This window comes from Pinus tabuliformis, chromosome Q (assembly GCF_031772625.1).
Source record: "Pinus tabuliformis cultivar Carrire ecotype Pingquan chromosome Q, CPIR1, whole genome shotgun sequence".
Taxonomy (NCBI): Eukaryota; Viridiplantae; Streptophyta; class Pinopsida; order Pinales; family Pinaceae; genus Pinus; species Pinus tabuliformis.
The window spans coordinates 93,389,581-93,401,828 of NC_142296.1; positions in this window are offsets into that span (position 1 = coordinate 93,389,581).

Below are 12,248 nucleotides of genomic sequence, written 5' to 3' on the forward strand. Positions count from 1 at the left end.
GTTCTGAAAGTAGTCTTGGGGATGTCAACTTCCTTCATGCGAATTTGGTGGTAGCCTGAGCGAGGATCTAGCTTAGTGAAGAATTGAGCCCCATTGAGTTCATCCAGCAAATCATCAACCACCGGGATGGGAAATTTATCTTTGACTGTCAACTTATTGAGGGCCCTGAAGTCGGGACACATCTGCCACTCTCCATCTTTCTTGAGCACCATGACCACTTGGGATGAATAAGGACTAATGCTGGGACGAATGACACCTGCTTCCAAAAGTTCCTTGATGATTTTTTCTATTTCATTCTTTTGGGTGAACGGATATCGGTATGGGCGCACATTTGGGGGTTGGGCCCCTGGAACCAAGGTGATGCTATGATCATGTTCCCCTCGCGAGGGTGGAAGCTCATGAGGCTTGTCAAAGACCGGCAGATGGTTATTTAAAATCTGTTGCATCTCAAGATGAATTGGCAGAGGCTTTGTTTCGACTGCCTGGATGGCATTAAATTGAGCTACAACTCCATGATTGCCCTTTTTTAACAATTTTTCCATCCTATGCGAGCTGATGATAGAGGGGGCTCCCGCCTGGAGTCCACGGAGGGTATGTGTGTAGTTGTTCTGCTTAAAACTCATATATAATTCCTGGAAATCCATTTTGATTGGCCCAAGAGTGCGGAGCCATTCAGCGCCGAGGACAATGTCGCAACCCCCCATGTGTATGGCAAACATGTGGGTTTTCAACTGATAATCCCCCATTTGAAGTTTGACATTTTCACAGCGGCCTTCACATTTCATTGTGCCTCCATCCGCAATTTGAACTTGGAAGTTAGAAATTGCGCGTACAAAACAATGCACTGCTTCTGCGACTTTTTGATGGATGAAATTATGTGTACTTCCACTATCAAACAAAACTACTACTGGGCGATGTTTAATAAAACCTCTGATTTTGAGAGTTTGAGGGGAAGAAATCCCTGCCAACGCATGCAGCGAAATAACTGGTTCGTCAGGGACATTGTCCTGTTGGTTGTCTTCTTCTAGCGCCTCATGGTCCTCAAGTGGTGGATCTTCCTCTGCTGCGCTGTAGTCAGTGACATCTATTTGAAAAAATTTGGGCTCCTTGCATTTATGACCTGGGGAGTATTTTTCATCACAGTAGTAACATAGTCCTTGCTTTCTTCTTTCGGCCATTTCCGCAGGTGACACCTTTTGGACCTTAAGTGTTTGAGTCGTGTTGTGAGCCTGTGGGGGGCGACCTTTAGCAGAGAAATTTGGGTGACTGTATTGGGCTACTAATGCACGTTCCACGTTACGAGCTACCTTGCAAGCCTCCGTCCATGTAGGAGGGTGGTGCAGTAGGACTTGAGCTTTGATGGCTTCTTTAAGACCGCTGATAAAACATTCCGTGTAGAACGCATCTGAGAGACCCCAAGTGCGGAAGGCTAAGGCTTCAAAAGCTGTAATATATTCATCTAATGTACCAATCTGTCAAGCTTAGTAAGACGACCCAAAAAAGAGTCCTGCTGTTCAAAGCGGCCTTGAAGAGCTTTTGTAAATTGGGTCCAAGTCCTAAAAGGTCCATTGCAACGTTGATGCCATTCCCACCATTGCCACCTCTCATTGTCCAAGTACATGCTCCCCAACATAAGCTGAGTCGCATCATCTAAGATACGATTCAGTTTGAAATACTGGTCCATTTGTGCTATCCATGCCGATGGGTGAGAACCATCAAATTTATGCATATCCAACTTGGGAGGTCGCTGACTGGGTGGTTGGTGGGTGTGCCAGACGTGAGGAGAGTGGCTAGACTCACCCTCATTGTATCCATTTCCATTATACGCCTCCTCGTGGGTGTAGAGCTGTAACAAGGGTCTCTTTCACCTCTAGTTATCCCACATTAATAAGTCAATCTGGGAATGCTTTGTTATTGCAAAGAGTATCTCAATCCGAGGCTATTCGTCAGAGTAATGCTTAGTAGTACAACGTTCAGAAAATACAAGAGTAAACGGATGCTAAATTATGACTAAATTACTTTAAAAGAATAAAATCACACAGGGCAGTTTATCAGTCAAGGGTGCGGAAGCGATAACCCATCCCTCTAGAAACTGATGGAAAGGAAATTAGAGCATGGACCATAGGTCTGGGAGCTGGGCAACGACTGCTGAGGCTCACTACAGCATTAGACCTTCTCTCACACCAAAGCAGCAAATGCAAGTAAATGGAACGACAGAAAGTAAAATGGAATAGCAAATAGGAAATGGAACAGCAAGTCTAAAATGGAACAACAGTAAATGGAACAGCAATCAAATAAACTAAGTCTCGCGAGTCAGAACTAAACTTGCTCTATTGAACCAAACTCACATTCTGCAATAAAATAGCGATCTTCTCTCTTAAGGCAAATTGAATGGAATGTACTTTATGGAACAACACTCACTGATGAATTATGGAACAGCAAGAATCAACCATATATACACACAACACGCTAATATAGTAATCTGACGATTAAGGAGAATATGACTATGTTTCCAAACAGAATAACATTACTTTCGGATTCCAATAATTGGGACTTCAAATGAATCCAATAACAGTAATATTCAGTACAAATGCTCTGTAACAGAAATAGCTGGTTTAGACTAATAACATGCAACCAACTCTGAAAAGATTCACTCATACAATACAGAGTCACTACATGAATTCCCTGAAGAAACCATGAATGAATTAATCGTAGCAGAGCATGGAATAGCACATGAAAAGCATGTCAGATTACCGAGCGATAAAGATAAACAAACCACGCAGAAATCAAGTTATAATGATACAAAAGCAAGTGTCCTTCGGAGCCGGGCCCTTAGCTTCCAATGGTACACCGCCTTAGATTACTCCAGACACAAAGATGAAATAAACACCAAGTATTTTATATTAACGCATCAACAAATGTACAGTAAACCAAGTCTCAGTGAGAGTCGATGATCAAAGTTTAGTCTGAAACTGAAAATTACATAAAAAGTCTCCTTGCTTAATGATGTTGTTCCTTTTTATAAAAGTAACGGCGGGGATATCTAGGTAACAAAAATAAGTAAAACAACGATCCCTCAGGATCAAAGATCCTGAGGGATTCGCCAAGCCGTTAATCTTTTACTTTTATTTCCCTGTTCTGCCGAATTGGTAACCCTTCTTTCTTTCCTGGGTCGTTCTGCTTCGATCTCGTTTGCATCCGGTTCCCTTCTAGAGGGACAACAGTTATTCCTCCTTTGTCTTTCCCTTTTGAACGGCAGCTCTTCGTTTCCACCTTTCCCTGCATAGAAAAATGACAATTATCAGCGATTAAGCTTTCCATACTAATTCTCACACGTTCTATTAGAATTCTTTATTTCTTTGAGTTCATGATGCAGAAAAGGTTACAATTGTTACTGAAAAGTCACTAAATTGTTTGTCAAAAACATACCTTTCAAGTACTCCACAGTGGGCTTGCTCCTTGTCCTTCGGATGAGTTGCGCGACTTGGCTACTTAGTCCGTTAAGCTGAAGGGTGAGGGAGTGCATGGATTCTTCAAGTTTGTCGATCCTTTCATTGGCCATCGCTTGAGCTCTAGTTTCTACCATACACCAACCTGATGAAAATTTGGGACCGCCTAAAAATTTTCACTAATAATTGAATGGTACTGTTAGCGCTCGAATTTGCCTCAGGCTGAGGAAGGCGAAACTCAAGGCAACATCAAACCAAGCTCAGCCTCGTAGCTAGCCCTACGAGGACAGGAGAGGGCTCTCTCCAGGTCTATCTCGGCAAAAGGTCTTCAAAGGGGCTGAGATGACCGATATGAATACTGATTTTAGGCTAGTAAATTGATAAAGATAGTTTGATTTAAGATTTTTAGGGTTTTGTTGGAAAACAGGGAAAGGCAATTTTGGGTGCGGGGATGTGACACAGTTTTTGCAGAGGTCTTTTTGGGGCAAGGTAGGCAATCGTCCTGATGTCTTTAAAGGAATTGAATGGATAGATATGACTGGTGAGGAGCTAAGGAGAGCGAGAAACTTTCACGAGTTCTCCTTAAACAGATGAAAACATAGATATTAAACAAACTTAAAGGCAGAGCATACAAGATTATGAATTCTACCTCAACACTTCATTTGTTTAATTTGCAGAAGAGAATAGTAGGAAAATGATACACATAACAAACTTACAAGTACATGAGAGAAAAACACCATCAACACAAATAACCACAAGAATCCCAAATAGTGCTGCAAAACCCTGGTCTTTCCTTTGTCAAAATTGTAGAGATACAATGTGTAATACAGTCTAAGCTTATCCCTCAAGAGTCCAACCATGAAAATGACTAAGAAGATACATAATATAGGCAAGCTAACACATTTCCTTGCCTTTAGGGGTCGAGCTCATCATCCTAGGAGCTGTTTCAACCAATTCTAAACAAAGCACTACAATCTAGGCAATCAAAACAACTTGCCTCTATAAGCTAGGAAACCAATTCATTCATTAATTTTTTGCTATTTTATGAATGAATCTTCTAGAATAGGTAAATAAGTGTCATGTCAACATGAAAATACATTAATTACATCAAAGAGGGTGAAAAATCCCATCAAAAGTCAAAACTGGTCAAATAGCTGCGTTTTCCTGTGCTGAAGATGAAAAACTTAGAAAATACCCTGATGCGTAGCGCACCTTTCAGCTCACTTTTGGGGCACTTCCCGGCATCCAAATTGGGCTTAGGTGGGCTTTTTGGAAAGGTCTGGATGTCTAATTTCCAACCCAAGTGGAATTTTTCAATTTGGTGCCCATTTGCCCCTCCAAAAATGCATTCTCCCAAGACTGCTACCTGTGTGTCCAAAAAGGGGCAGTGAGGTCATTTTTTGCATGTTTTTTGACCTTTTGGGGACGCAAACCTTGATGAAATGCCTTGGCAGTGGCTGAGCAGATGTATTTCATCATGACAAATCCAAAAATGCAAACCTTTCTTGAATTGGACCTCCCCATCTTCAGGGTAGCGCGCGACGCGCTATGCGTTGAGGGCAAAAACCTGTTTTTAATACAAAAATTTCAAAATTGACAAAAACTTCTCCAAATTTTTTGAGATTTGAGCTGGGGGTGTTTCATCAAGTACCATGCTCCTTCAAAGAAGCTTCGGCCAAAATTTGGAGTGGATTGGCCCTTTTTCTCCGTTTTAGTGCCTTGCTCAATCGCCCTTTAAGGATCTTCAGTTTCGCTTTGCAAACATGCATGCGAGCCCAGTAATGATTCTTCATATGGCGGAGCATAACTTTGTCTCTGTTTGCCTTGGCTAACAATTTCTCTAAATGAGTGTTCACCCGAATGAGCATAGACTCTCGCTCAATAGGTGTCAAATCACCGGGTCTCTTGCGGGCCAAGTTTCGGTCCTCTTGGATTCACCGCAACTCATAAAGAGTGTGTTCATCTTCTAGCTGTTTGTTGCGCTGCTCCAAGTAGTTGATTGTCCAATTGGCCATTTCCAATTTCTATTGCAACAAGTGATTCTCAGCCTTTTGTTGTTGAATGACCTCCTTTAGCTCTAAGCTAGGAGAGCTGATATCAAGGTCAATAATATCCGTGTCCGGATCTCCTGAAGGTCCCTCATCAAACATGGATTGCTTGCCTCTGTCTTGTACCTGTGCTGCAGAAGGCGAGACCCTTTCCACCTGATGTGGAGATAATACTCGCTGTGCCGATGAAGAAGGCGAGACCCCTTCCACCTGATGTGGAGATAATACTCGCCGTGCAGATGCAAATAAGGCCCTGTGGCCTCTCTGATATGTAATACATGCTGGAGTGCTAACATGCTCGGGCTCTGGAATGTCAAACTGATGTGAAAGCCCTCCCTCATCATGCACAATCTCAGGAGGTGGCCTTGGTACTGTGAAAAAGTCGCGAGAAATGAAATCCTCCCAAGCAATACCCTGCTGTGCCAATTGATGCATCACTATGATCTTAATCAGTGCATAATGATAGATGCTCTTATGCTGTTGTGCTGGGCTCTTCCTTTGTACCAAGGGCACCATCCTTTCTATATTGCGACACATGAAAAAAGGAATGTTCATCATTCGTACCCTTGTGAAATGCATCAACAAACGAATATGGTACGAATAGAGACGTGAAAATCTGCCCTCACAAGTGAAATAGCGAATAATGAGTCTCATCAACGGTGCATACTCATCCCTTAGGAATCTGAAAGGAAAAACAACAGTTAAGTGTCTCATACATCCGGGTTTGATATATGGCTCATAGTGAAATCTGTCTAACTGCTAGCGCTTATTCCATTCCTCCCCTACATTTGGTATCCCGGTGGCTTGAGCAACAATCTCGGGTGATAGGGTGAAGTCCACTCCTGCAAGGTTCACATGACCATTCTGCAAATATAGGACAAACAAGCAAGCTAGTTCTCTGTGATGTTGAATTTGTGAGATCCGCTCACAATATCCAAAACATGATTGGTACTGAAAACAGTTCATTGCAAGTGGACAAGCTTGCAAATGAGCCAAAGAAGTGGGCTCCTCCCTGACATGCCGACCACCTTTACCGCCCTTGTGATGCCTCCTTGGCACTTCTATCTCTGGTGTTGAATCACTGTCATAACTCTGCTCATAATCTGATTCGGTTTCTGACATAGTTTTGAAGACAGGATGGCTGAAATGTATATGCTGACTGTGCACACAATTGATTGCTGTTTGACTTTTTCAAATGTTGTATTTTTCTTGAGTTAAGAGAGAATTTGAGAGCTTGCTGGCAAGTCACTGGGCGAAAAACCCAACGCGTAGCGCACCTTGCCCAACGCGTAGCGCCCCTCTGGTGCGTAGCGCCTGAACAAAATTACACTGAGAAAATCGCGCTGATGCGTAGCGCGCCCTGGGTGCGTAGCGCGCCTCTGCTGATGCGTAGCGCGCCCTTGGAACTGCCCGATTCGCTCACTGATTTGTGAAATCGCCTTTGCAAGGATCCACTTTGCTTGTAAGAGATGAATGAGGTGTTAATGAAGAGGAATGTGCTTATATAGGCTCCCTTTTAATTTTTACTTGACCAAAACCCACTTTGTAATGTTTGAGTATTGACACTTTTTTGAATTAATAGGCTCTGACTTCTGGTTTCACTTTTTAAAATAAATTGGTTGAAATAATGATTTCTTCTGATGATTTTTGCAGGGATAGCTCTGAAATTCTTTGGCAAAGGAAACCAAGGCTGTGCTTCAACATTTGGAGAACTTGAAATTTTGACAATTTTTTACAAAAACGAGATGGTGACTTGTGTTTTTCAAAAACAGGGTTTTGAAAACAAAGTCCAAATTTAGCTGTACAATGATGAGAATTATTGAAATGATGCTCTATGAAGGACATCCCTCTGGCCTGCTGGTCCTTTATGACTTCTTAAGACAAAATTGACTCAACCCTAGACCTAAGACCTCGAAATTTAAAACAAGATGATGAATGACCCTTGAAGACTTTATTTACTTAAACAGACCTGAACCAGCAGTGCCAAACACGAGGGGAATAAATGACACAAAACTACTCCACCAGAGTTATGGCATGCCTAACGGAATGCAATTGATCACACTGATGGGACACCTAACCATGAAATGCAAAGAGCTTTGATCTCTGGTGAAGGGCTAGTAGACCGACTCTAACAAGTACCACCGTGCTCAGCTCGTCGTCCTGATTCTGATGGGCTAGATCACCAATAAGCGCCCCGGAAGATCTCAGACTTTTTTTTTTCTTTTCTTTCCGAAAACTCCTAACGGAGTTTTACTCCTTCCTTATCAATACTGCAGTGGCCAAATCCTCAAAATGTCAATGCGGCCAAAAGTCCTGCGAAAATTATACCCCGGTATAGGAACCCTTCACAACGACTCCGATCTGGTGGATCTGAGAGATCTAAATGGCAGATCTGATGGCGGAACAGATTGCTTCTGCGGATCTGATGGATCTGATCAGAATGGCTGGTCTGCGAACTGCGGGACTGATGTCTGCTGCTGCTGCACCCTTTTGTACAAGCGGGTCTGGAAGAGATGCTGTGTGATCCCTTGATAGAAAAAGGGAACTATGGTCTTGAGGAGTGTCAGGTGCTACAGATCGCAACATACATAAGGGTCTGGCAGTAGTACTCGGCCCAATGTTTCAGGGCTCTAACTAAGGAGGATCGACCGTACCCTTAGCCGTACAACCCGACTACCCTATCCTACGGGCGAGTAATCTCCCCGAGTGCTGTTCTCGGTGTACTGTAGCCACAAGACGGCCGACGGTTTATCTATGGCAAGGTTTCAAGGGAGCCTAGGGGGCTTCCAATATACCCAGAGGGTACGTGGAAGACAATCCGTGCGCGGTTTTGTCTAATGCGCTACTACTCGAAGGGCTACCCACATGGGTTACAAGGGAGTCCAACAGACGTGACCACCTCTTGTATTTCCTGCGTGCATGCCTCCCCAAATCCGCAGGTTTATGCGCTCAACGACAGATCCTGTGGTTTAAAGACGCCGGAACATGTCTCTAGCCAAAAAATTTTTTTTGCTAAGAAATGGAGATCCCACCGGCCCTGGAAAGTGCTCTGATACCACTTGTTATGCTCTTAACCTGCAAAATGATACCCAATACAAAATATGCGAAGAAAAGATACCCAGAACACAGAATAGCAATGATTTTATTATTCAGAGAGTAATGTTCACTTGCCTCTTCGAGGGGGCAACCTCCAATAGAGCAGAGCTCGACTACAAAATAAGACACGATGCTCCTTGTAGGGAGACTCTATCCTTTATATATGACTCATACATGCAATACCACGAGCCAATACCGTGGGTTTTATTAATACCATCTATCTAATGCTACGGCCCATTTGCAACTAACTGTGGTTCCGTCATTAATTGCGGATTAACCACTTACAATTATTAATATGGGCTTTATTGACTCTTGACTATGACGTGATCCCATTACATAAATAAGGGGGTTAGGGTGGGACCCTAACACTCTCCCTTTTTATCCTTTATTGCCAAGATTCTGTTGAATGCCCTATTGGCCATGGTGGATCTATGAAAAAAGCTCGTATTGCGCTCTCCTTCTTTGAGCCATTGCACTCTGGATTTTTGTCTCCAGAATATTTCCTCTTGTTTACATAGGTTTTCCCATTCATGGTGCAGTTTGTCGGACTGTTCATTTTTGTCATAGTTAAAGCCTTCTTGGATCAGCTCCTGGTTGAGTTCCTGAATTTTGCTTTCCACATATTTTTTATTCACAAAAATGTTTCCAAAATCCTTCTTATTCCAATCTTTGAGTCTACTCTTGATATGCTTTAGTCTTTTATGCAAGAGAAACATTTTAGAACCTTGGATCTTGTTAGGGTCCCACCCTAACCCCCTTATTTATGTCATGGGATCACGTCATAGTCAAGAGTCAATAAAGCCCATATTAATATTTGTAAGTGGTTAACCCGCAATTAATGACGGGACCACAGTTAGTTGCAAATGGGCCATAGTATTAGATAGATGGTATTAATAAAACCCACGGTATTGGCCCGTGGTATTGCATGTATGAGTCATATATAAAGGATAGAGACTCCCTGCGAGGAGCATTGTGTCTTATTTTTGTAGTCAAGCTCTGCTCTATTGGAGGTTGCCCCCTAGAAGAGGCAAGTGAACGTTACTCTCTGAATAATAAAATCATTGCTATTCTGTGTTCTGGGTATCTTTTCTTCGCATATTCTGTATTTGGGTATCATTTTGCAGGTTAAGAGCATAACAAGTGGTATCAGAGCACTTTCCAGGGCCGGTGGGATCTCCAATTCTTAGCAAATTTTCTTTTTTGGCTAGAGACGTGTTCCGGCGTCTTTAAACCACGGGATTTGTCGTTGAGCGCATAAACCTGCGGATTTGGGGAGGCATGCACGCAGGAAATACAACAGGTGGTCACGTCTGTTGGACTCCCTTGTAACCCCTGTGGGTACCCCTTCGAGTAGTAGCGCATTAGACAGAACCGCGCACGGACTGTCTTCCACGTACCCTCTGGGTATATCGGAAGCCCCCTAGGCTCCCTTGAAACCTCGCCATAGATAAACCGTCAGCTGTCTTGTGTCTACAGTACACCGAGAACAGCACTCGGAGAGATTACTCGCCCGTACGATAGGGAAGTCGGTTTGTACAACTAAGGGTACGGTCGATCCTCCTTAGTTAGAGCCCTGAAACATTGGGCCGAGTACTACTGCCAGACCCTTATGTATATTGCGATCTGTAGCACCTGACACTCCTCATGACCATAGTTTCCTTTTCTATCGGGGGATCACACATCATCTATTCCCAATCCGCGTGTGCAAAGAGGTGCAGCAGCAGCAGACATCAGTCCCGCAGATCCATCAGATCCGCCGCAGCAGTTGTTCCGCCATTCAGATCTCTCAGACCCACCAGATCGGAGTTGTTGTGAAGGGTTCCTATACCGAGGTATACTTTTCGCAGGACTTTTGGCAGCATTGACATTTTGAGGATTTGGTGACTGCAGTATTGATCAAGAAGGAGTAAAACTCCGTTAGGAGTTTTCAAAAAAAAAAAAAAAAAAGAGTCTGAGATCTTCCGGGGCGCTTATTGGTGATCTAGCCCATCAGAATCAGGACGACGAGCTGAGCAAGGTGGTACCATTCAATTTATTAGTAAAAATTTTTAGGCGGTCCCAATTTTTCATCAGGTTGGTGTATGGTAGAAACTAGAGCTCAAGCGATGGCCAATGAAAGGATGGACAAACTTGAAGAAACTGTGAACTCCATCCAAACTGAGATTCGCGGACTAAGTCTCCAGATACAACAATTACTCCCGAAGGGCAAGGAGCAAGCCCATGAGGAGGCGTATAATGGCCATGAATACAATGAGGGTGAGTCTAGCCACTCTCCTCACGTCTGGCACACCCATCCACCACCCAGTCAGCGACCTCCCAAGTTGGATGTGCATAAATTTGACGGTTCTCACCCGTCTGCATGGCTAGCACAAATGGAGCAGTATTTCAAATTGAATCATATCCCAGATGATGCGACTAAGCTTATGTTGGGGAGCATGTACTTGGACAATGAACGGTGGCAATGGTGGGAATGGCATCAGCGTTGCAATGGACCTTTTAGGACTTGGACCCAATTTACCAAAGCTCTTCGAGATCGCTTTGAATAGGAAGACTCTTTTTTGGGTCGTCTCACTAAGCTCCGACAGACTGGTATAGTGGATGAATATATTACCGCTTTTGAAGCCTTAGCCTTCCGCACTAGGGGTCTCACAGATGAGTTCTACACGGAATGTTTTATCAGTGGTCTTAAAGAAGCCATCAAAGCTCAAGTTCTACTTCACCACCCTCCCACGTGGACGGAGGCTTTCCAGGTAGCTCGTAAGGTGGAACGTGCATTAGCAGCCCAATACAGTCGCCCAAATTTCCCCGCTAAAGGTCGTCCCCCACAGGCTCACAACACGACTCAAACACTTAAGGTCCAAAAGATGTCACCTGCGGAAATGGCCGAAAGAAGGAAGCAAGGACTATGTTACTACTGTGATGAAAAATACTCCCCAGGTCATAAATGCAAGGAGCCCAAATTTTTTCAAATAGATGCCATTGACTACAGCTCAACAGAGGAAGATCCACCACTTGAGGAACATGAGGCGCTAGAAGAAGACAACCCAAAGGAGAATGTCTCTGACGAACTAGTTATTTCGCTGCATGCGTTGGCAGGGATTTCTTCCCCTCAAACTCTCAAAATCCGGGGTTTTCTTAAACATCTCCCAGTAGTAGTCTTGATTGATAGTGGAAGTGCCCATAATTTCATCCATCAAAAAATCGCAGAAGCAACGCATTGTTTTGTACGAGCAGTTTCTAATTTCCAAGTCCAAATTGCGGATGGGGGCACAATGAAATGTGAAGGCCGCTGTGAAAATGTCAAACTTCAAATGGGGGATTATCAGTTGAAAACCCACATGTTTGCCATACACATGGGGGGTTGCGACATTGTCCTCGGTGCTGAATGGCTCCGCACTCTTGGGCCAATCAAAATGGATTTCCAGGAGTTATATATGAGTTTTAAGCAGAACAACTCCACACATACGCTTCGTGGACTCCAGGCGGGAGCCCCCTCTATCATCAGCTCGCATAGGATGGAAAAATTGTTAAAAAAGGGCCATCATGGAGTAGTAGCTCAATTTAATGCCATCCAGGTAGTCGAAACCATGTCTCTGCCAATTCATCATGAGATGCAACAGATTTTAAATAACCATCGGACGGTCTTTGACAAGCC